Source organism: Phyllobates terribilis, unplaced genomic scaffold (genome assembly GCF_046119375.1).
Source record: "Phyllobates terribilis strain yellow unplaced genomic scaffold, ASM4611937v1 Scaffold_7__3_contigs__length_470593459, whole genome shotgun sequence".
NCBI lineage: Eukaryota > Metazoa > Chordata > Amphibia > Anura > Dendrobatidae > Phyllobates > Phyllobates terribilis.
The window spans coordinates 130,995,473-131,018,277 of NW_027362767.1; the positions used below are offsets into that span (position 1 = coordinate 130,995,473).

Here is a 22,805-nt window from a genome sequence, read left to right on the forward strand (position 1 = left end):
TGAAGGTCAGTCAGTGCGAAAAATTGGGAAAACTTTGAAAGTGTCCCCAAGTGCAGTTGCAAAAACCATCAAGCGCTACAAAGAAACTGGCTCACATGTGGACCGCCCCAGGAAAGGAAGACCAAGAGTCACCTCTGCTTCTGAGGATAAGTTTATCCGAGTCACCAGCCTCAGAAATCGTAGGTTAACAGCAGCTCAGATTAGAGACCAGGTCAATGCCACACAGAGTTCTAGCAGCAGACACTTCTCTTCAACAACTGTTAAGATGAGACTTTGTGCAGCAGCCTTCAAGGTAAAATACATGCTAGGAAACCACTGCTAAGGACAGGCAACAAGCAGAAGAGACTTACTTTGGCTAAAGAACAAAAGGAATGGACATTAGACCAGTGGAAATCTGTGCTTTGGTCTGATGAGTCCAAATTTGAGATTTTTGGTTCCAACCACCGTATCTTTGTGTGACGCAGAAAAGGTGAACGGATGGACTGTACATGCCTGGTTTTCACCATGAAGCATGGAGGAGGAGGTGTGATGGTGTGGGGGTGCTTTGCTGGTGACACTGTTGGGGATTTATTTAAAATTTAAGGCATACTGAACCAGCATGGCTACCACAGCATCTTGCAGCGGCATGCTATTCCATCCGCTTTGCGTTTAGTTGGACCATCATTTGTTTTTCAACAGGACAATGACCCCAAACACAACTCCAGGCTGTGTAAGGGCTATTTGACCAACAAGGAGAGTGATGGGGTGCTACGCCAGATGACCTGGCCTCCACAGTCACCAGACCTGAACCCAATCGAGATGGTTTGGGGTGAGCTGGACCGCAGAATGAAGGCAAAAGGTCCAACAAGTGCTAAGCATCTCTGGGAACTCCTTTAAGATTTTTGGAAGACCATTTCCGGTGACTACCTCTTGAAGCTCATCAAGAGAATGCCAAGAGTGTGCAAAGCAGTCATCAAAGCAAAAGGTGGCTACTTTGAAGAACCTAGAATATAAGACATATTTTCAGTTGTTTCACACTTTTTTGTTAAGTATATAATTCCACATGTGTTAATTCATAGTTTTGATGCCTTCAGTGTGAATGTACAATTATCATAGTCATGAAAATACAGAAATTTCTTTAAATGAGAAGGTGTGTCCAAACTTTTGGTCTGTACTGTATAGGGGACGTATCAGATATTAAACTGATAAGAAAAGATACTACACTTGAACTTAGCCAAAAGGCCGAGAAGCGATTACCTAGATTTGTTTTGGCTTATGGCTGCACCCTGGCACCAAGAAGGCACCCATTGTAGGGATAGGGACAAAGACTCCCCTTAGGAAAACATGTTGCTCATCAATAGATACCTTGAAACCACAACTATACTGCTTGTTGCAGATGCACCTAACACGTTTTTAATCTGCATAAGTCCACCTGTTTTCACACATTCTCCCCCCAATGTCCCACGCGCCTCAAGACCGGGGGGGTAGAGAGGATAACTAATTAATGAAGAAACGAGCAGCGGTCCCCCCTGCTTCCCAGTCTGTAGGCTCCCTACAGACTGATGCTGGCTGCTGCAGGACTGCCAGATAAAAGCCAGGAGCCCATTATGACATGTGCAATGTCTGTTCCATTCTTCCATTCTTGCATTATTCCATTGTTCCATTGCTCCCTAACAATGGGACAATGGAATAATGCAAGAATGGAAGAATGGAACAGACATTGCACGTGTAATAATGGGCTCCTGGCTTTTATCTAGCTGTGCTGCAGCAGCCAGCTTCAGTCTGTAGGGAGCCTACAGACTGGGAAGCAGGGGGGACCGCTGCTTGTTTGTTCAATAATTAGTTACCCTCTCTACCCACCCTTCCCGGTCTTGAGGCGCGTGGGACATTAGAGGGGAAAGAAAAGTAGAATGTGGGAGAATGTGTGAAAATAGGTGGACATATAGGGGACTTATCAGATATTAAACTGATAAGAAAAGATACTACACTTGAACTTAGCCAAAAGGCCGAGAAGCGATTACCTGGATTTGTTTTGGCCTATGGCTGCACCCTGGCACCAAGAAGGCACCCATTGTAGGGATAGGGACACAGACTCCCCTTAGGAAGACATGTTGTTCATCAATAGACACCTTAAAGCCCACAACTATACTGCTTGTTGCAAATGTACCTAACATGTTTTTTAAAAGATTTTTTTTTTCTACTCAGATCTTTAAGTCCACCATCACAAGTCATCATCTTAAAATGGTTTCAAACTTGAAAGTTTCCTCATTGTAGATAGCAAACTGGATCTTTTTTTGTTTGTTTTTGATTTACATCTTATATTGTTTTCCATATTCCAGTTTATTTTTTCCTTTTTTAACTTTAAAATTTTCATCTTTACACAGGGGGTTACATATGACTCTACAACAGAACATCACAAGGTAAGTACATTCCAATCTTTTTGCTTCCAAATTTCATTTGCTTTTTTATTACCAAACAAAACTTTATCGCTCCAGAAATATAAAAACATATAACTAAAGCATAACTTAATACATTCTTGTACCGATACCTCCTTATGTTTAAAAATCAAAATATTCAGAGTTTTCCAAAGCGCCATTTTCACACAAGATAAAATTATCCATACTACCTTAAACATTTCATCCTTGACACCCAACCCGTAAAAATTCCTATTAAAATCTAGAAAATTAACACCACTTAAAGCTTTAACTAAATTACTAATCTTTCTCCATACTAATTGTGCACAACTACAGTTCAAAAAAATGTGCATGAGTGTTTCGCCAGCGGCACATTTACGTCTTGGGCATTTTTCAAACCGTAACAAACCTCTTGTATATTGAAAATCTCGAGTTGACAGACAGTCTTTAATACTACTCCATATTAAGTCCTTGTGCTCATTAGTCAAACACTTAAAATTTGCATTTATCCAAATTTTATCAACAACACTGTTGGAAAACCGTTCTACCGGACTAGCTATCACCCAGCTTTCTAAAACTTTTAAAATTTTCTTATGATTTCCAAGTATTTTAAGATCCATATTCATTAATTTAAAATCCCTCAGAATTATTTCTAAAATAATATAATTCCCAGATGGTATAAACTTATATGGCCGATCCAAATGCATTTCTAACCATTTGTATTTCCTAATAAAGAATCCCAAATTCTATGTTAAAAAAGTTTTAAGCCTAGAAACCGGTCCTAATAAAGTGCATATGCAATTAGCAAAGTACTTGGCCTAAATGAAAGCTCTGATATGAGGGAAGCCTTTCCCTCCTTTCCCTTTAATTTTGTACAACTCTTCCCTTTTTACCCTTTCCATTTTCGACTTCTATTGGAAATTAAAACATAATTTAATTATCTTTTTCATTACATTAATAGGAGGTATAAAAACAGTTGAAACATATAGAATTATCGGAAGTAAGACCTGCTTTATTATCAAGATTTTGCCTTCCATTGTTAAACTTCTCAAGTTCCAAAAATCAATCCTTTTCCTTACCCTTTCAAGCAGGAACTCCCTATTCCTCACATATCAAAACATGTCTCCTTAAAAAATACCCCGAAAACTTTAATTTCAATTAATCTCATCAGCTTGCAATCTGAATTTAAAAGAAAGTTACCCATAGTTAAAACTCCCGATTTTTCTAAATTAATTTTTAAACCAAATGCTCCACCAAACCACTCAACTGTCCTTAAAACTCTATTAAGACTCTTAATATCCCGCACTAAAACCGACACATCATCCATATAAGCTAAAACCTTCACTTGATAATTTCTACTGCCAGGAATAAAAAAAACATCAGTAACTTTATCTTTCCTAAAAGCAGTTAAAAGGGGTTCTATCACACAGATGAAAAGTATAGGCCACAGGGGGCACCCCTGCTTAACCCCACAATTAATATTAATATTTTTCAATAAAAAAACATTAATAGAAATCCTACTAAAACATAACTTATACAGACACTTAATACGCTCAATAAAAACACCAGGACATCCCATTCTTATTAAAACGGCAAATAAAAACTCATGAGCAACCCTATCATAAGCCTTCTCAAAATCAAGGTAAACGAGAGCTAAGTCCTGCTTCCTATCAGCCACATCCCATATTATATCTCTTAATAAAATTAGAGTATCGGTAATTTTACGATTCGGGACCACACAAGACTGATCCACCTCGATAACCGACCCTACCACTCCCTTCAATCTATTGGCCAATAGCTTTGCATATACCTTATAGTCTGTATTTAATAACGTAATAGGTCTCCAATTTTTAATCAGTTCTTTTTCCCCTTTTTTATATAATAAAACAATAAGGCCTTCCACCCATGAATTGGGAATATTAAAAGAAGACTCCACTTCTAAAAACAACTCGTAAAAATCTGCCCCTATAATATCTCACACAACCCTATAAAACTCCACAGGGAGGCCATCCACACCTGGTGTCTTTTGATTTTGTAAAGTGCAAATAGTATTAAATATCTCCTCTTTAGTAAACTCCCTAGTTAAAAGTAATTTTTCTTCCTCACTAAAAGCTCTATCCAGCACCTCTAAAAAATGTTTTTTTAATGATTCATCAATCTTTTTCCGAGAAAACAGCTCATCATAAAACATTTTGGCCTTCAATGCTTTCCCCTCTGGGCTCACCTCACCCTCTAAGACCTCAATAAAGTCCTTCTTTCCACATGTTTTTTTTTAAAGAAAAACTTTGTACACTTCTCATCCTCATCCAGGACCTTTACCCTAGAATTGAAGATGATTTCTTTTCCCTTCTCTTTTAGAGCATTCTGAATTTTCTCCTTTACCTCTCTAATACTGCTGTCCATATTAACTCCATTGTTTTGAAAATAATAATAACACTGTAAATTAACATTTAGCGTATCATAAAACTGCCTTTTCTCATACTCTTTCCTCTTTCCCAATTTGACAAAAAAGGATCTGATCTTACCCTTCATAAAATCCCACCAGTCTAAAATAATAATTAACAAAAAGGGTTTTAAGTGTAATTCATTATAAAAAAAACTTAAAATCTTCTTTGAAATTCTCCCCCTGTAATAAAGAGACATTCAGTTTCCAATGCGAAGATTTTTTCTTACCAAAAGGGTCTATTACTAAAGTACATCCCAATAACTTATGATCCGAAAAAGAATTTATACTTGTCTTAAAAGAGAAACATTTAAAAGAATCAGATATAAAAAAGTGATCAATCCTAGACGTAAAACCTCTGTTTGACCACGTAACTTCAAATTCTTTTTTCCTACCATCCACAGCCCATGCATCCCTTAAACTAAAAGCAGAAATTATATTCTTAAGGCAGGTTATCGACCCATCCTGTACATTATTCAATTGGCAGTTAAAATCCCTATCAATTAAAATCGGATCTGCTCCTGGTGAAAACAACTGTAAAATTTTGAATAAATGTAATCTTTGGCTTTTTCTCAGTATGAGCATAAATATTAAAACAACCCACCCTTTTAGCCTTCCTCATTACTTCCACACATAGAATACGACCAGGGTAAATTTCCTCATACTTAACCACTTCCCACTCACTAGAGCACAAAAAACCCACCCCATCACTTTTCAATTCATTCCCACCAGAAAAAAACATGTTACCCTTCCATATTCCATGTAAATATTCATAGCTCATTTTTCTTTCTAAATTGCATTCTTGTAAAAAAATAAAATCGTATTTCTCATTATTCAAAAAATCATATAATGCAGTACGTTTGTATAAATTGTTCAACCCCTGAACATTCAGGGATACAGCAGTAATAATCTTTTAGTATTAGGCTCAGGGCTAATCCCTCCGCCTGCATCTACCAAAGGTGATTTCTCATCCACAATTAAGGATTCTTGATCAGATGAACTTGAGGTAGACACATCCCCAAACAATGAGGACGTATCACCAAGAGATTTTTTACCACTCAAGTCTTCCATGGTCCCCTGTAGCTCATCTTCCCATGTAGTACTTTTTAAAGACTTTGAACTTAAGTCCATATTTTCCTGGGGACAAGGAATCCCTGACGACATCTCTGATAATACCGCCAGAGCAACTCATGTATCCACAATACTTTGTTGCCCCTCCTTTTCCTCTCCCATCGTTCCTTCCTCTCTTCTATCTTCTATGTTCTCTTCTCCCTTCTTTTTATCTTCTTTCTTCTTGTCTTCCTTCTTCTTTTCTTCTTTCTTCTTTTCTTCAGCTATCTTCCTCTCTTCTCATTTTTCTCTATTACTCAAAGGAGCCGAAACCTCTACTTCCTGCGCCACATTAGAAAAACTCACGGATCCTCCATCCTCCGTCTGCTCACCATCCCCTTGTTCATCTTCAGCATCAGCCTCAGATGTTTGTCTGGCTTGCATCAGGCACTCTCTCGCCTGATGAACCGGGCCAGAACATACCTCACAAGGGACACAGTTTTCATCCATATGACCATATTTCCGGCATCGTTTACAATATGGTGGCATATTAGAAAAAAACAAGAAACCTCTGTCTCTATTTATGAACACGACCGGTGGGGGTCTTAACACACCCCCCTCCGCTGATGGGTCCTTTTTCATAATTAACGAAGAACAAAATCTTCTCAATTATGAAGACACTTGCTCATCAGATATGAACGGGTTGTACATATGTATTGTTAGCAGCCTTTGATCATATTGAAAGCGAGGTGAGGCTGAAATTCCTTCCAATACCTCCCTACGCTCACAGGCTGCAGCTTATTTAAAAATAGCAAAAACCCTCTCACATACACCAGCACCTTTCAAAGTCACTTCGTGTACTCCTCTTTTGGAAAATGACAGAACACAAAAGTATTCATCCTTGCTGATATGCAGGATAGGAGTAAAGACTTTTCTGTCCAAAATTCCAAGTTTTTAATTGCCTAAATTCCGCACTCACCACAAACCGGATGGTGTCCTTCATATAGGCGTCATCCTGATCCAAATTCTTCTCCATTTCTACACCAGAGAAAATTAAAAAAAAGCCATATGACGTCCAAGGGAACCACACCAGACTCGATCCCTTCTGCTCAGCAGCGTCCAGAACTCCAGTCCCAAAGAACTCCTCCTCCACAATCCAGAATTTCTTCCACGCCGAAAGGTAAGCCACCACCTTCCTTCCTTCCCAATAGCAGCAGTTCCAAAAGGAAAATGCCGAGAAAGAGTTTCAGCGATCACGAACCAGCCCCCTGACACCAATCACAAAGATCGTGCCAAAAGGCCGAGAAGCGATTACCTGAATTGGTTTTGGCCTATGGCTGCACCCTGGCTCCAAGAAGGCACCCATTGTGAGGATAGGGACAAAGACTCCCCTTAGGAAGACATATTGTTCATCAATAGACACCTTAAAACCCACAACTATACTGCTTGTTGCAGATGCACCCCACACGTTTTTAATCTGCATAAGTCCACCTATTTTCACACATTCTGCCCCACCATCAATGTCTGTGCCTCAAGACCGGGGGGGTAGAGAGGATAACTAATTAATGAACAAACGAGCAGCGGTCCCCCCAGCTTCCCAGTCTGTAGGCTCCCTACAGACTGAAGCTGGCTGCTGCAGCACTGGCAGATAACAGCCAGGAGCCCATTATGACACGTGTAATGTGTGGTCCATTCTTGCATTCTTCCATTGTCCCATTGTTCCACTGCCCCCTAACCATGGGACAATGGAATAATGCAAGAATGGAAGAATGGAACAGACATTGCACGTGTCATAATGGGCTCCTGGCTTTTATCTAGCTGTGCTGCAGCAGCCAGCTTCAGTCTGTAGGAAGCTTACAGACTGGGAAGCAGGGGGACCGCTGCTCATTTGTTCAATAATTAGTTACCCTCTCTACCCCCCATCCTTCCCGGTCTTGAGGCGTGTGGGACATTAGGTGGGAGAGGAGAGGAGAATGTGTGAAAATAGGTGGACGTATAGGGGACCTATCAGATATTAAACTGATAAGAAAAGATACTACACTTGATCTTAGCCAAAAGGCCAAGAAGCAATTACCTGAATTAGTTTTGGTCTATGGCTGCACCCTGGCCCCAAAAAGGCACCCATTGTAGGGATAGGGACAAAGACTCCCCTTAGGAAGACATGTTGTTCATCAATAGACACCTTAAAACCCACAACTATACTGCTTGTTGCAGATGCACCCCACACGTTTTTAATCTGCATAAATCCATCTATTTTCACACATTCTGCCCCACCACCAATGTTTGCGCCTCAAGACCGGGGGGTGGTAGAGAGGATAACTAATTAATGAACAAACGAGCAGCTGTCCCCCCTGCTTCCCTACAGACTGGGAAGCAGGGGGGACCACTGCTCGTTTGTTCAATAATTAGTTACCCTCTCTACCCCCCACTCTTCCCTACTCTTGAGGCGCGTGGGACATTAGGGGGGAGAGGAGAGGAGAATGTGTGAAAGTAGGTGGATGTATAGGGGACGTATCAGATATTAAATGGATAAGAAAAGATTTTTTTTTTTTAAACCATTCAGTTTAGTTTTTTAGCAAACAATATGAATTTCTCCAAAATATGCTACTTAAAACTTCTCATCATCATGGTTCTATTTATTTAGCAGTAGTATAAGAAAAAATATAATCACAAGGGGACATCCTATACATAGCACAAATGCAGAAACTTCATGGAAACCACAAAGAAAAAAATCACTGGTATTTGATAAGGTAATGGCACTTTTTAAATTTCCAAATCCCTTCGGCATCTGTACCACCACCTCCTCTCCTGTCCAACTTATATATCACGTATAGTCTTTAAAGAATAAGTCTAACACATTCATTCATGAAGAGCAAGCTACTCTTCCTTCCCTGTAGGGCTATATAAATTAATAATTCTGACCCGTCACCCCCTTTAACTCAAAAATACAATTAGACATCGGCCCACCTCCACCACAATATAACTATCAATAGAGATTTCTTTATTCCCAACTAATATCCCCACCCCATCATTTTTATTATGAATAGACCCAGACCAGACATGCTGTCCATAAGGCCAGTCTTTGTCACTAGGAGCATCCTGAATCCCACACTCCTGAAGGCAAAAAACATCAGCACCTAAATGCTTCAGATAGTCCAGAACAGTTGTTCTTCTGATTTTAGATCTGATCTGTCTTACATTTAGGGACACTACATCCCAACCAGATTGGCAAGACATTAATTAATGAAATGAAATACATGACTCAATGTTGATCACTCCATACTCATTCGTTATCATCAGACTGGGAGAGCACCCCAAAGGTGTTGATGTTCTCAGGGATGCCAAGGTAAGGAGCATCAGGGGAGAAGACATCATGCGGGTAAATGCGGTCACTTGCAGGACTGTTGCACCCTTCGATGGCAAGCAGGTGAGTACTCTCGTCTGAGTTTTTTATTGGCCAGCTCTGGAGTATCAGCATCATCAAAAGACCTCCCAGAAATAAAGTCTCCTTGGCCACCCTCCCTGGCCACTTCTTGGTCTGTAGCACCCCAGGACAATGCAGGGGTTCGAGGTAGAGACACAGCCATGTCCCCCTCACCACATATTTCAGACTGATGAGGGAGGTCCACATCCAACTCAGAGATCTCCATACTTGGCCCAGAAGGGGCTGGAGGGTCCAACAGGGTCTGGGCCTCACCCAGTAGATCTTCAACCTCAGGGGGCTCCGTCTCCTCATTGATCTCAGCAGTAGTCACCTGTGGAGTAACAGCAGGGACAGTAGGCCTACCTTTGGTCACTTCGGAGAAGGACCTAGGCTTGACTTTAGCCTTACAATCCCGAAGCACATGTCCTTCCTCCCCGCAAGCATCACATACCACCGGGTTGGAACAATCCTTCGCCAGATGACTGGACTAATTGCACTTTCTGCAGGTTGGCAATTCCTTGCAGAAATCCTAGACATGGCCGAACATGTTGCATCTCCTGCAGAACAATGGCGCCTCAGGAAAAAAACAGAAATCCAGAGTCTTTTCCAATTGTAAAGTTCAGGGAAGGATAATGAATACCTCCAGGACCATGAGGGTCTATCACAAACCTCACAAAGTATTTATACTTCCACAGTCCATAGCCCTTCCCCATTTAAGATTTTATGGGAAAATTGCACAAAAATGCAGTGTCTTCTCAGGAAAGCAGTGATATCATCCCGGGAGATAAAGGGGTTGTGCATGAACACTACCACCGGGATATCCCCCTTAGAGTAGAGAACAGTGAAAATAAGTCCTTCCAGCTGAGGGTGCTCTGAAAGAACTTTAAGAGTTTGGAAGAGGTTTTGGCAAGCCGCCATAGAGGAAAGCACCAAGACGTACCTATGCTCCCTTCTGAACTCCTGCAAACAGATGATCTCCGACTTCGGGATCTTCAGGATTTCATAGAAAATGGCGTTGACCAAATATGACAGTGAGAAATGGTCCTTCTTCTCCTCAGAGACCTCGATACAGAAAGCATTCTTGACCCGGGCATCCCAGGTCCCAGCAAAGCGAAGCTTGACACCTATGGTCGCTTCAGGAATCGCCTTCTCGTTTCCTCTTCACTCTCCCCCTATAGCAGCATCCAGCTTAAGCCACCGAAGTGGCGATGCTGGAAGGCCGAGGGCTAGTACACAAGGAACCTCTTGTCCAAACACTTGGTCTGAGCCAAAAGGCTGAGAAGCGATTACCTGAATTGGTTTTTGCCTATGGCTGCACCCTGGCCCCAAGAAGACACCCATTGTAGGGATAAGGACAAAGACTCCCCTTAGGGAAACACCTTAAAACCCACAAGTATACTGCTTGTTGTAGATGCACCCCACACGTTTTTAATCTGCATAAGTCCACCTATTTTCACACATTGTCCCCTCTCCCAATGTCCCTCGTGCCTCAAGACCAGGGGGGGGGGGTAGAGAGGATAACTAATTAATGAACAAATGAGCAACAGTCTTCCCTGCTTCCCAGTCTGCAGGCTCCCTACAGACTGGAGCTGGCTGCTGCAGCACTGCCAGATAAAAGCCAGGAGCCCATTATGACACGTGCAATGTCTGTTCCATTCTTGCATTCTCGCATTATTTCATTGTCCCATTGTTCCATTGCCCCCTAACAATGGGACAATGGAATAATGCAAGAATGGAAGAATGGAACAGACATTGCACTTGTCATAATGGGCTCCTGGCTTTTATCTAGCTGTGCTGCAGCAGCCAGCTTCAGTCTGTAGGGAGCCTACAGACTGGGAAGCAGGAGGGGCCGCTGCTCGTTTGTTCAATAATTAGTTACCCTCTCTACCCCCCACCCTTCCCGGTCTTGAGGCGCGTGGGACATTAGGGGGGAGAGGAGAGGTGTTATGATCTGCAACAAGTACTAAGGAAAGATAGGGGAAAGCTGTCCCTACAGTAAGACTAAGCTGAATCCCTACGATGTAGCGGGCTGCCTGTTCCTAGCGAACAGATCCGCCTTAGTCCTCGGCTAGTCTTAACGAAGACCTATAGCATAAGGGGAGGGGTCCCTAAAAGAACTAAGGACTGGGACAAAAATGGGACACCTCCTAAACAGAGAAATTGTTGCAGAACACAAGAAGCAAACAGACAAAAAGGTACTAGAGGTGCCAGAAGGACCAAACAAACTGACAGAGAAAGGCACAGAAGCACCTGGCTAGAGAAACAGTCAAACACTGAAGTCCAGCACAGCCAGGAGGGCGGAGCTGGAATATAAAGGCAGGTGGTCACGTGACCGCAAAACACAAGATGAAAAAACAAACAGGAGGGTTCTAACAGTACCCCCTCTTTTATGAGGATCCCCCGGATCCTCCAGGTCCAGGCCTATCCGGAAACCTCCTGTGGAAAGCTCTAACAAGCCTAGGAGCAGAGACATCATCCGCCCTTACCCAGGAGTTATCTTCAGGACTGAAACCCTTCCAGGAGACAAGATACTGTAATCTCCCTCTATGCCATCTAGAATTCAGGATACGAGAAATTTCATATTCGCCGTTTTCCACCACAGGAGGAACTGTGACAGTGGAATCCCTATCTGATACATCAGCCTTTTTCAACAAGGAAACATGAAACACAGGATTAATCTTCCAGGAAGTAGGGATATCCAACCTAACCGCAGACGGGTTAACAACCTGAAGCACTTTAAATGGACCCACAAACTTAGGACCGCAGGTTCTTTGAGGACAACCAAACCATGTCACCCACAGTAAACAAAACCTCCTTACGTTTCCTGTCAAAATATTTCTTGGACTTCTTGTTAGCCTCTTGAAGGTTGCAATGTACATTAGTCCAAACTCTCTCCAAATCACCGGAAAAATTCTCCTCCTCCGGCACCGCCGAACCCAATTTGGAGAACGAACCAAAAGACGGATGTCTCCCAGTACAACAAAAAAAAGGAGAACACCAAGCAGAGGAGGATGTATGATTGTTAATAGCAAATTCTGCGAGAAGCAGAAACTCAGACCACACCTCTTGATTGTCCGCCACAAAACAATGCAAAAACTGTTCTACATCCTGGTTCTTTCTTTCAGTCTGTCCATTAGACTCAGGATGATACCCAGACGAAAATGACAAATGGACTCCCAACCTGTCACAAAAAGCACGCCAAAAGCAAGCCACAAACTGAGGTCCTCTATCAGAAACAATATCCGTGGGAACGCCATGAAGCTTGACAATCTCTTTAACAAACGCCTTAGCGAGTGTCTTGGCGCAGGGCAACTTAATGAATGGAACCAAATGACACATCTTACTAAAACGGTCCACGACCACCCAGATGACCGTAAAACCTTCGGACACAGAAAGATCAGTAATAAAATCCATTGTGAGATGCGTCCAAGGCGCACTAGGAACCTCCAGAGGGCAAAGCAGCCCCGCAGTAGGAGTATGTGAAGCCTTTGACCTAGCACACACAGTACATTGACGCACCCACTTGATGACTTCATTCTGCCATCCAGGCCACCAAAAACTGCGACTGATAAGTCTCTTAGTCTCTGAAATTCCTGGATGACCTGCCAACCGAGACTCATGACACTCCACAAACAAATCTCTCCTAAAGGCTCTAGGCACGAACAACCTCCCATGGGGAGTGTTAGATGGAGCATCATCTTGAGCTTTCAGAATCACATTCTCCAAAACAGAGTCCAATGCTGCCACCACAACTCCTTTCTGTAAAATGCTCTCCTCCTCCTCGGCACCGACCGTAGGAGAGAAGCTGCGAGATAAAGCATCGGCTTTAACATTCTTAGCACCAGGGATATAGGTAACAGAAAAATGAAACCGAGAAAAAAAAAGTGCTCACCTAGCTTGACAGGCATTCAAGCGCTTGGCAGCATCCAGATAGATCAAATTCTTATGATCTGTGAACACCTGAATAGGAAATCTAGTGCCTTCCAAAAAATGACGCCAATGTTCAAAAGCAAGTTTAATAGCCAGCAACTCCCGATTTCCAACATCATAATTCAGTTTGGTTTCCGAAAATTTTTTCGAAAAGAAGGCACAAGGATGTACTCCATCCTTGTTCTCCTGAGACAAAACTGCTCCGACCCCCACCGATGAAGCTTCGACCTCGACCAAAAAAGGCTTGGTCTCATCAGGCTGCATAAGGATAGGGGCAGAACTGAACCTCTCTTTGAGATACTCAAACGCTTCAATGGCCTCAGTAGTCCACTGGGCCGTATTCGCACCTTTCCTGGTGAGATCGGTTAGAGGTTTAACAATTACAGAAAAATTCTTAATGAATTTCCTGTAATAATTGTCAAAACCCAAAAATCTCTGTATGTATTTCATACCAATAGGCCTAGGCCATTCCTGCACAGCCTGAACCTTCACCGGGTCCATCTCAAAGCCCTCGTTGGAGACAATGTAGCCCAAAAAACTAATTTTCTGCACAGCAAACTCACATTTCTCCAGTTTAGCAAAGACTGAATTATCACTCAATAACTGCAAAATGTAACGGATCTGGGAGGCGGAACCTCTGAGCAACTATACAAGGGGGCGGTCCTTGTAAGGAAGCGGGTGGCTCCCAGGGAAGACGGGCAGGTAGTCAAGGCAAGTGACAGGGACAGTCTCTGGGTAGAAGGGCAGGTAGTCACGGCAAGTGACAGGGACAGTCTCTGGGTAGAAGGGCAGGTAGTCACGGCAAGTGACAGGGACAGTCTCTGAGTAGAAGGACGGGTACTCACGGCAAGTGACAGGGACAGTCTCTGGGTAGAAGGACAGCAGGCAGGTGGCTGGTGAGCGCTCCCAGGTGAGCGGGCGAGAGTCTTTGGACAGGCAGGTGGTCACGGCAAGTGACGGCAGAGCCTCCAGGTAGGCTAGCAGACAGGTAACAGGTGAGCGCTCCCAGGTGAGCAGGCAAGAGTCTCTGGACAGGCAGGTGGTCACGGCAAGTGACGGCAGAGCCTCCAGGTAGGCTAGCAGACAGGTAGCAGGTGAGCGCTCCCAGGTGAGCAGGCAAGAGTCTCTGGACAGACAGGTGGTCACGGCAAGTGACGGCGGAGCCTCCAGGTAGGCTAGCAGACAGGTAGCAGGTGAGCGCTCCCAGGTGAGCAGGCAAGAGTCTCTGGACATGCAGGTGGTCACGGCAAGTGACGGCGGAGCCTCCAGGTAGGCTAGCAGGCAGGTAGCAGATGAGTGCTCCCAGGTGAGCGGGCAGGCTGGTCCATAGACAGACTGACAGGTGTCAGAAGGCAGACCGTCGGACCGCAGGCTTGCAAGCAGGTAAACGGATATCAGGCAGGTATCAAGCAGGAATCTGGCAGGTGACTGGCAGGTAACAGGCAGGAATCTGGCAGGTGACTGGCAGGTAACTGGTAACGGGACCTGAGGGCTGAAGCAGAGTGAAGGCTTTGCAACAACATTGCTCGGGCACCTCCATTTTGGAGGAGGTGCCTTATATATGGTGAGGTCCTCCGGCCATTGGCCGGGGACTCCTTAGGACGGCGGGCGCGGCCCCTTTAAGAGAGGGGGAGCGCGCGCGCGCGCGCGCGCGCCCTAAGCACAGTAGCCGGGAAGCAGCGCGCGCTGCCAGCAGAGCAGGAGGAGGACGCCGGGCACGGAGTGGAGAGGTGAGGGGAACAGCGTCCCTGCCTAGCAGGAGGCAGGGACGCCGATGCTACAGTACCCCCCACTTTAGGCCCCCCTTTTTTAGGCCAGACAGAAATTTATCAAGGATGAGAAGGGCATGGATGTTCTCCCGGGGCTCCCACGTTCTCTCCTCAGGACCAAACCCCTTCCAATCTACCAGGAAAAAGGTTTTTCCTCTTACCCTTTTGGTGGCCAGAATGTTCTCTACCTCAAACTCGTTTTCAGCGGAAACCGGAGCAGGAGGCGTACCTGTAGACTTGGAAAAAGAGTTAAGTACCACGGGTTTGAGGAGAGATACATGGAAGGAGTTAGGGATCCGCAAGTTGGCCGAGAGTTTCAATTTATAGGCCACTGGGTTGATTTGTTTGATAACTTCTAGTGGGCCGATGAACCGAGGCCCTAACTTGTAGGAAGGAATCTTGAGCCGGACATACTTGGACGAGAGCCAGACTTTATCTCCAGGACGGAATTGTGGAGGATCCAGGCGTTTTTTGTCAGCGTGTTTTTTCATCCGCTCGGACGACTGAAGGAGTGCGGATCGGGTACTCTCCCAAATGGAGGAAAATTTGCTAACGAGAGATTCCGCAGCCGGATTGTCCACCGAGGTGGAGACGGGAAATGGGATCCGAGGATGCTGACCGAAGACTACAAAAAACGGGGATTTGGAGGAAGATTCGCTCTCGTGATTATTGTAAGAAAATTCGGCCCATGGCAGGAGATCCACCCAGTCTGAATGGTGGGCATTAACGAAGTGCCGGAGGTAACTGGTCAGGATCTGATTGATCCGCTCCTCTTGACCATTGGACTGTGGGTGGTATGCGGAGGAGAAGTCCAGGGTGACGTCTAGCAGCTTACATGTGGCTCTCCAGAAGCGTGAGGTGAACTGAACCCCACGATCCGACACGATGTGGAGGGGCAGGCCATGGAGACGGAAGATGTGGCGGATAAAGTCTTTAGCCAGCTCGGGTGCAGAAGGGAGGCCTGGCAGGGGAATGAAATGAGCCATTTTGGAAAAGCGGTCAGCGACCACCCAAATGACCGTACAACCGGCAGAGAGAGGGAGATCTGTTATGAAGTCCATAGCTATATTCTGCCAGGGGGCAGCAGGTACTGGAAGAGGAAGGAGGCGACCGGCTGGCAGGTGTCTCGGAACCTTGTTGCGGGCGCAGGACACACAGGCAGAAACAAAGTCTATTACGTCCTTGTGCAGGGTAGGCCACCAGTAGTGCCGGGTGATAAGCTGGAGGGTCTTTTTCTGACCGGCATGGCCAGCAAGCTTAGACGAGTGACCCCAGTGTAGGATCTTCTCCCGATCAGGTACCGTTACGAACGTCTTACCGGGAGGGAGACGATTTAGACTCACGGGGGCCACCTGCATTACTCTGGCGGGATCGATGATGTGTTTAGGTTCCTCCTCAAGATCAGACACCAGGAAGGATCGGGACAAGGCATCAGCTTTGATGTTTTTGTCAGCCGGGCGAAAATGAAGAACAAAATCAAAGCGAGCAAAAAACAAGGATCACCGGGCTTGGCGCGGGTTAAGTCTCTGGGCACTCTGGAGGTAAGCCAAGTTCTTGTGGTCCGTGTAAATTATTACCGGGTGAAGAGCCCCCTCGAGCAGATAACGCCACTCCTCCAATGCCAGCTTAATGGCCAATAACTCTCGGTCTCCTATAGAATAGTTGCGCTCGGAAGAGGAGAAGAGTTTGGAGAAGAAGCCGCAAGTTACCATTCTCCCGGAAGACGATTTTTGGGTAAGTACCGCTCCGGCTCCAGAGAAGGAGGCGTCAACTTCCAGGAAGAATTGCTTGTTGCCGTCCGGGCGATGCAGCACCGGGGCGGAAGAGAAAGCCTGTTTTAAGGAAAGAAAGGCTTCCTCAGCTTCGGGCGGCCATTCTCTGGGATTAGTGCCCTTACGGGTGAGCGCAGAGATTGGGGCAGTCCGGGAAGAGAAGTGCGGTATGAAGAGGCGGTAGTAGTTGGCGAAGCCCAGGAACCGCTGAATAGCCTTCAACCCCTCTGGTCGAGGCCACTTCTCGATGGCAGACAGTTTCTCAGGATCCATTCGTAGGCCGGTCTGAGAAATTATGTAGCCCAAAAACGGAAGCGAGGTCTGCTCAAAGAGGCACTTCTCATATTTAGCGTAGAGGTGGTTCTGCCTGAGCCTGAGCAGAACCTGACGAACATCCCTCCGGTGTGTGGGGAGATCTGGAGAGAAGACCAAGATGTCGACCAGGTACACCACTACGCAGGAGTAGATAAGGTCCTGGAAGATGTCATTGACCAACTCTTGAAAGATGGCGGGAGGGTTACAGAGACCGAAGGGCATTACCAGGTATTCATAGTGGCCGTCCCGGGTGTTGAATGCCGTCTTCCATTCATCCCCCTGACGGATACGGACCAGGTTATACGCCCCACGGAGGTCCAGCTTGGTGAAGATTCTAGCCCCCCTCAGATGGTCAAATAATTCTGGAATGAGCGGAAGGGGGTATTTATTCTTCACCGTGATCAGGTTAAGGCCTCTATAGTCTATACAGGGACGGAGTGAGCCATCCTTCTTTTTGACAAAGAAGAAGCCTGCTCCCGCCCTTGAAGTAGATTTCCAGATGAATCCCCGGGCCAGATTCTCCTCAATATATTCTGACATGGATCGGGTCTCAGCAGCGGACAAAGGGTAAATGCGCCCACGGGGAGGAGTAGCGCCGGGCATCAGGTCGATTGGGCAGTCGTATGGTCTATGAGGGGGTAATGTCTCTGCCTCCTTTTTATTAAAGACGTCCGCATACGACCAATAAGGAGCCGGAAGACCAGGTAGATTGGCTGGAGTAGGAGAAGGACGGACAGGATGGACGGGAACTAAACAAGTCTTATGGCAGTCCTGTCCCCAGCGAAGGACTTCTCCGGTCTGCCAATCAAGCACGGGTGCATGTCTCTGAAGCCAAGGTAGGCCTAGTAAGAGGGCGTGAGAGAGTCCAGGCAGAACATGAAAGAAGATGCTCTCAGAGTGCAGCATTCCCACCTGCAGGGTTATGGATTCAGTGATGAGTTGGATGGGATGTGGTAAGAGGCCCCCATCCACGGCAGCGACAGATAAGGGTACAGCTAGAGGTTTGGTGGGAATGCGGTATTTCTCTACCAGAGACTGAGAAATGAGATTTCCGGCAGCTCCAGAGTCAAGTTGGGCTAGTTCAAAATAACGGTTCTCCCCGCAGATGATAGAGACCGACAGCAACAGAGATGGAGAGGGTTTACTCTTGTCTAGGACGACCTCTCTGAGCGATCCTACACACAGGCGTTTCCCGACCTCTCCGGGCAGGAAAGGATCCGGTGCTCCTTACTGCCACAGTAGAAGCAGCTCCCCTCGGCACGGCATAACTCTTGACGGGTTTTGACCATCTTGGTCTGGTCGACCTGCATAGGCTCGGGTGAGTGCGCCTGGGGAGTAGCGGGAGAAGTGACAGGTTTCTGAAAGGTAGAGGCTAGACGTGGAAACCTCCTCTCACGGGTGACCTCTTTGGCGCGTTCCTGGAACCGGATGTCAATCCGGGTGGCAAGAGTTATTAAGTCGTCGAGAGTGGTAGGTATGTCCCGACCGGCGAGTTCATCTTTAATACGGCCGGACAGACCCTCCCAAAAGACAGACACCAGGGCGTCGTTATCCCAGGCCAGCTCCGAGGCAAGGGTACGGAACCGTATGGCATATTGGCCCACGGTGAGATTTCTTTGATGGAGGCGTAGCAGAGATGATGCGGATGAGGTCTTCCGTCCGGGTTCGTCGAAGACTTTCCGGAAAGCCGTGAGAAAGGCTGGCAGGTTGGACACCAGGGGGTCTCCTCTCTCCCATAGAGGATTTAGCCAAGCCAGTGCCTCTCCCGTGAGATGGGACATGATGAAGGCTACTTTGGCCCGGTCGGAGATAAACTGGTGGGACAGGAGTTCAAAGTGCAGGGTGCACTGGTTTATGAAGCCCCGAGCTTGAGCGGGGTCGCCTCCGAAGCGTGGAGGTGCAGAAAGCCGGGGTCCGGGGCAGGATGCCATGGTATTGGTGGGCAGCGGCGCTGCCGGGCTGCGAGTCATGACACTAGCGGTGGTTGCTGGTGGAGCAGTCAGAGTGTCCAGGCGAGAGTTGACATTCCGCAGATGACTCAGGATGGACTCCTGTTGGGACCTCTGACGGGACAGTTCATGACATAGGTCCGAGAGCGAGGGAGCTTGGGTGCCACCGGGTTCCATGGCCCGAGCAAACTGTAACGGGTCTGGGAGGCGGAACCTCTGAGCAACTATACAAGGGGGCGGTCCTTGTAAGGAAGCGGGTGGCTCCCAGGGAAGAGGGGCAGGTAGTCACGGCAAGTGACAGGGACAGTTTCTGGGTAGAAGGGCAGGTAGTCACGGCAAGTGACAGGGACAGTCTCTGGGTAGAAGGGCAGGTAGTCACGGCAAGTGACAGGGACAGTCTCTGAGTAGAAGGACGGGTATTCACGGCAAGTGACAGAGACAGCCTCTGGGTAGAAGGACAGCAGGCAGGTGGCTGGTGAGCGCTCCCAGGTGAGCGGGCGAGAGTCTTTGGATAGGCAGGTGGTCACGGCAAGTGACGGCAGAGCCTCCAGGTAGGCTAGCAGACAGGTAACAGGTGAGCGCTCCCAGGTGAGCAGGCAAGAGTCTCTGGACAGGCAGGTGGTCACGGCAAGTGACGGCGGAGCCTCCAGGTAGGCTAGCAGGCAGGTAGCAGATGAGCGCTCCCAGGTGAGCGGGCAGGCTGGTCCATAGACAGACTGACAGGTGTCGGAAGGCAGACCGTCGGACCGCAGGCTTGCAAGCAGGTAAACGGATATCAGGCAGGTATCAAGCAGGAATCTGGCAGGTGACTGGCAGGTAACAGGCAGGAATCTGGCAGGTGACTGGCAGGTAACTGGTAACGGGACCTGAGGGCTGAAGCAGAGTGAAGGCTTTGCAACAACATTGCTCGGGCACCTCCATTTTGGAGGAGGTGCCTTATATATGGTGAGGTCCTCCGGCCATTGGCCGGGGACTCCTTAGGACGGCGCGCGCGGCCCCTTTAAGAGAGGGGGAGCGCGCGCGCGCGCCCTAAGCACAGTGGCCGGGAAGCAGCGCGCGCTGCCAGCAGAGCGGGAGGAGGACGCCGGGCACGGAGTGGAGAGGTGAGGGGAACAGCGTCCCTGCCTAGCAGGAGGCAGGGACGCCGACGCTACACAAAACTTCACGTACACTCTGCCAATGGGACTCTAGATCTGGCGAATAAATCAAAATGTCATCCAAATACACAACCACATTCTTACCAATCAAAGGTCTCAGGATGTCATTAATAAGGTTCTGAAAAACGGCAAGTGCATTGGTAAGACCAAAAGGCATCACCAGATTCTCAAAATGACCTACCGGGGAGTTAAAAGCAGTTTTCCATTCATCACCCTCCTTCACTCGTAACAAATTGTATGCCCCCGGAGATCAATTTTAGAGAACCACTTGGCCCCCACCAACTGGTTAACAAGTCAGGAATTAACGGCAATGGGTAGGAATTGCGTACGGTAATCTTATTAATTTCACAAAAATCCAGACATGGACGTAAACCCCCGTCCTTTTTTTAAACAAAGCAAAATCCAACTGCCACAGGCGACTTAGAAGGTCTAATGTGACCAGCAGCCAGGCTAGTCTGTATGTACTCCTCCAAGGCCTTTCTTTCAGGGATAGTCAGATTAAACAAGCGACTCTTGGGAAGAGTAGCTCCAGGAATAAACTCAATGGCGCAATCATAATCCCTATGAGGAGGTAAAACTTGCGACTCCTCCTCTGAAAAAAAACTCCAAAAATCTTAAATAGGTACAGGTAATTCCCCTTTTTCCACAGCCGCAATGCGACCATTACAACATTTATCATAGCACTTCGGACTCCAAGACTTAATCACATTAGTAGACCAGTCCAGCAAAGGATTGTGCAGTTTTAACCAAGGCAAACCTAAAACGACCGGAGAGGGTAAATTATCTAATACAACCAAGTCCAAAATTTCTTGGTGAACTCCATTGATAGTGCGGGGAAATGCATCAACCTTGTGAGTAATGCATTTCAAGGGAGTATTATCAATTGCAATCACAGAAATAGGTGATGACAAAGGTTTGGATTTCAATTTAAGTTTTTCCAAAAACCCTTTATCATTCAAATTAAGTGTTGAACCACAATCCACAAATACCTGAAATTCAATCAAATTTTCCTGCAAAGTAGTACTCCCAGAAAGAAATACTCCTGCAGAGCGTAAACAAGCTATACGGGCATAACTGATCTTTTTTTTTTCTTTACTTAAACGAAGCTCACAATACTTAATCAAATGGTCAGCTTTACCACAATAAAGACACAATCCCTCGGCGAACCTCCGGTCTCTTTCCTGAGAGGGGAGCGACTTCGCCCCAACCTCCATCGGTTCTCCGCTGTCAGAGCAGATTTTCTGGGGACTAGGACCTGGCATTACAGGAGTCTTTACCTCATTCTGTCTAAATCTCAGTCTCCTATCCACACGAACAGCTAATTGCATGGCATCCTGCAGAGTCTCAGGTGCGGGGAATGCAATTAGCAAATCCTTAACCCTTTCACTCAGACCAGCAAGAAATAGACATTTAAGAGCAGGTTCATTCCATCTAACTTCCGAGGCCCATCTTCTGAAGTGTGTGCAATAATTTTCAACATCACCTGACTCCTGATTCAAACTCCTGAGTTCTGCCTCAGCAGATGAGACTCGATCAGGATCATCATATAATAGCCCCATAGCAGAAAAAAAATCTTCTACAGACCTTAAACATGGATCATTAGGTTGAAGAGAAAAGGCCCACCCCTGTGGTTCTTTGCACAAAAGTGACATAATAAAACCAATGCGCTGTGATTCATTCCCAGGGGACCTTGGTCTCAAACGAAAATATAGCAAACAAGCATTTTTAAAGGAAAAAAAATCTTGCTGTTTACAATAAAAAACATCAGGCAGTCCTACCTTGGGTTCCACAAAATGCGCTTCAGAACAGCTACTCACTTGTTGCTGGAACTTGGCTACCTCCAGAGACAATCCCTGCAGGCTTTGAACCAAATCCTGGACGGAAACCATACTGATCCCCGAATTTCTTTCCTTTTAGTTTTTTTTTTTTTTTGGGCTGGACTTACTGTTATGATCTGCAACAAGTACTAAGGAAAGATAGGGGAAAGCTGTCCCTATAGTAAGACTAAGCTGAATCCCTACGATGTTGCGGGCTGCCTGTTCCTAGCGAACAGACCCGCCTTAGTCCTCGACTAGTCTGAACGAAGACCTATAGCATAAGGGGAGGGGTTCCTAAAAGAACTAAGGGCTGGGACAAAAATGGGACACCTCCTAAACAGAGAAGGTGTTACAGAACACAAGAAGACAAACAGACAAAAAGGTACTAGAGGTCCCAGAAGGACCAAACGAACTGACAGAGAAAGGCACAGAAGCACCTGGCTAGAGAAACAGTCAAACACTGAAGCCCAGCACAGCCAGGAGGGCGGAGCTGGAATATAAAGGCAGGTGGTCACGTGACCGCAAAACACAAGATGGAAAAGCAAACGGGAGGGTTCTAACAAGAGGAGAATGTGTGAAAATAGGTGGAAGTATAGGGGACGTATCAGATATTAAACTGATAAGAAAAGATAAGGTTTTACAAAATTTTTATTAACGTAAAATCCAAAACAAACAGTTAAACAACAAACAAAGATACATTAATACAGAATCGAATTCCATACATAAAAACCCCATATATGATTTGCATTCCTTTTCCCCATATACTTCAGGTCTCTCAAATAATAA

The 22,805-nt window shown here is 46.1% G+C and overlaps 3 pseudogenes; all 3 read right to left on the bottom strand.

The window, feature by feature from the left end:
• Positions 1-1,054: 1,054 nt before the first annotated feature.
• LOC141155645 (U2 spliceosomal RNA) lies at positions 1,055-1,233 on the bottom strand (annotated as a pseudogene).
• Positions 1,234-1,784: 551 nt separating this feature from the next.
• LOC141155648 (U2 spliceosomal RNA) lies at positions 1,785-1,997 on the bottom strand (annotated as a pseudogene).
• A 5,859-nt stretch (positions 1,998-7,856) lies between these two features.
• On the bottom strand, positions 7,857-7,957 carry LOC141155642 (U2 spliceosomal RNA; annotated as a pseudogene).
• Positions 7,958-22,805: the final 14,848 nt, after the last annotated feature.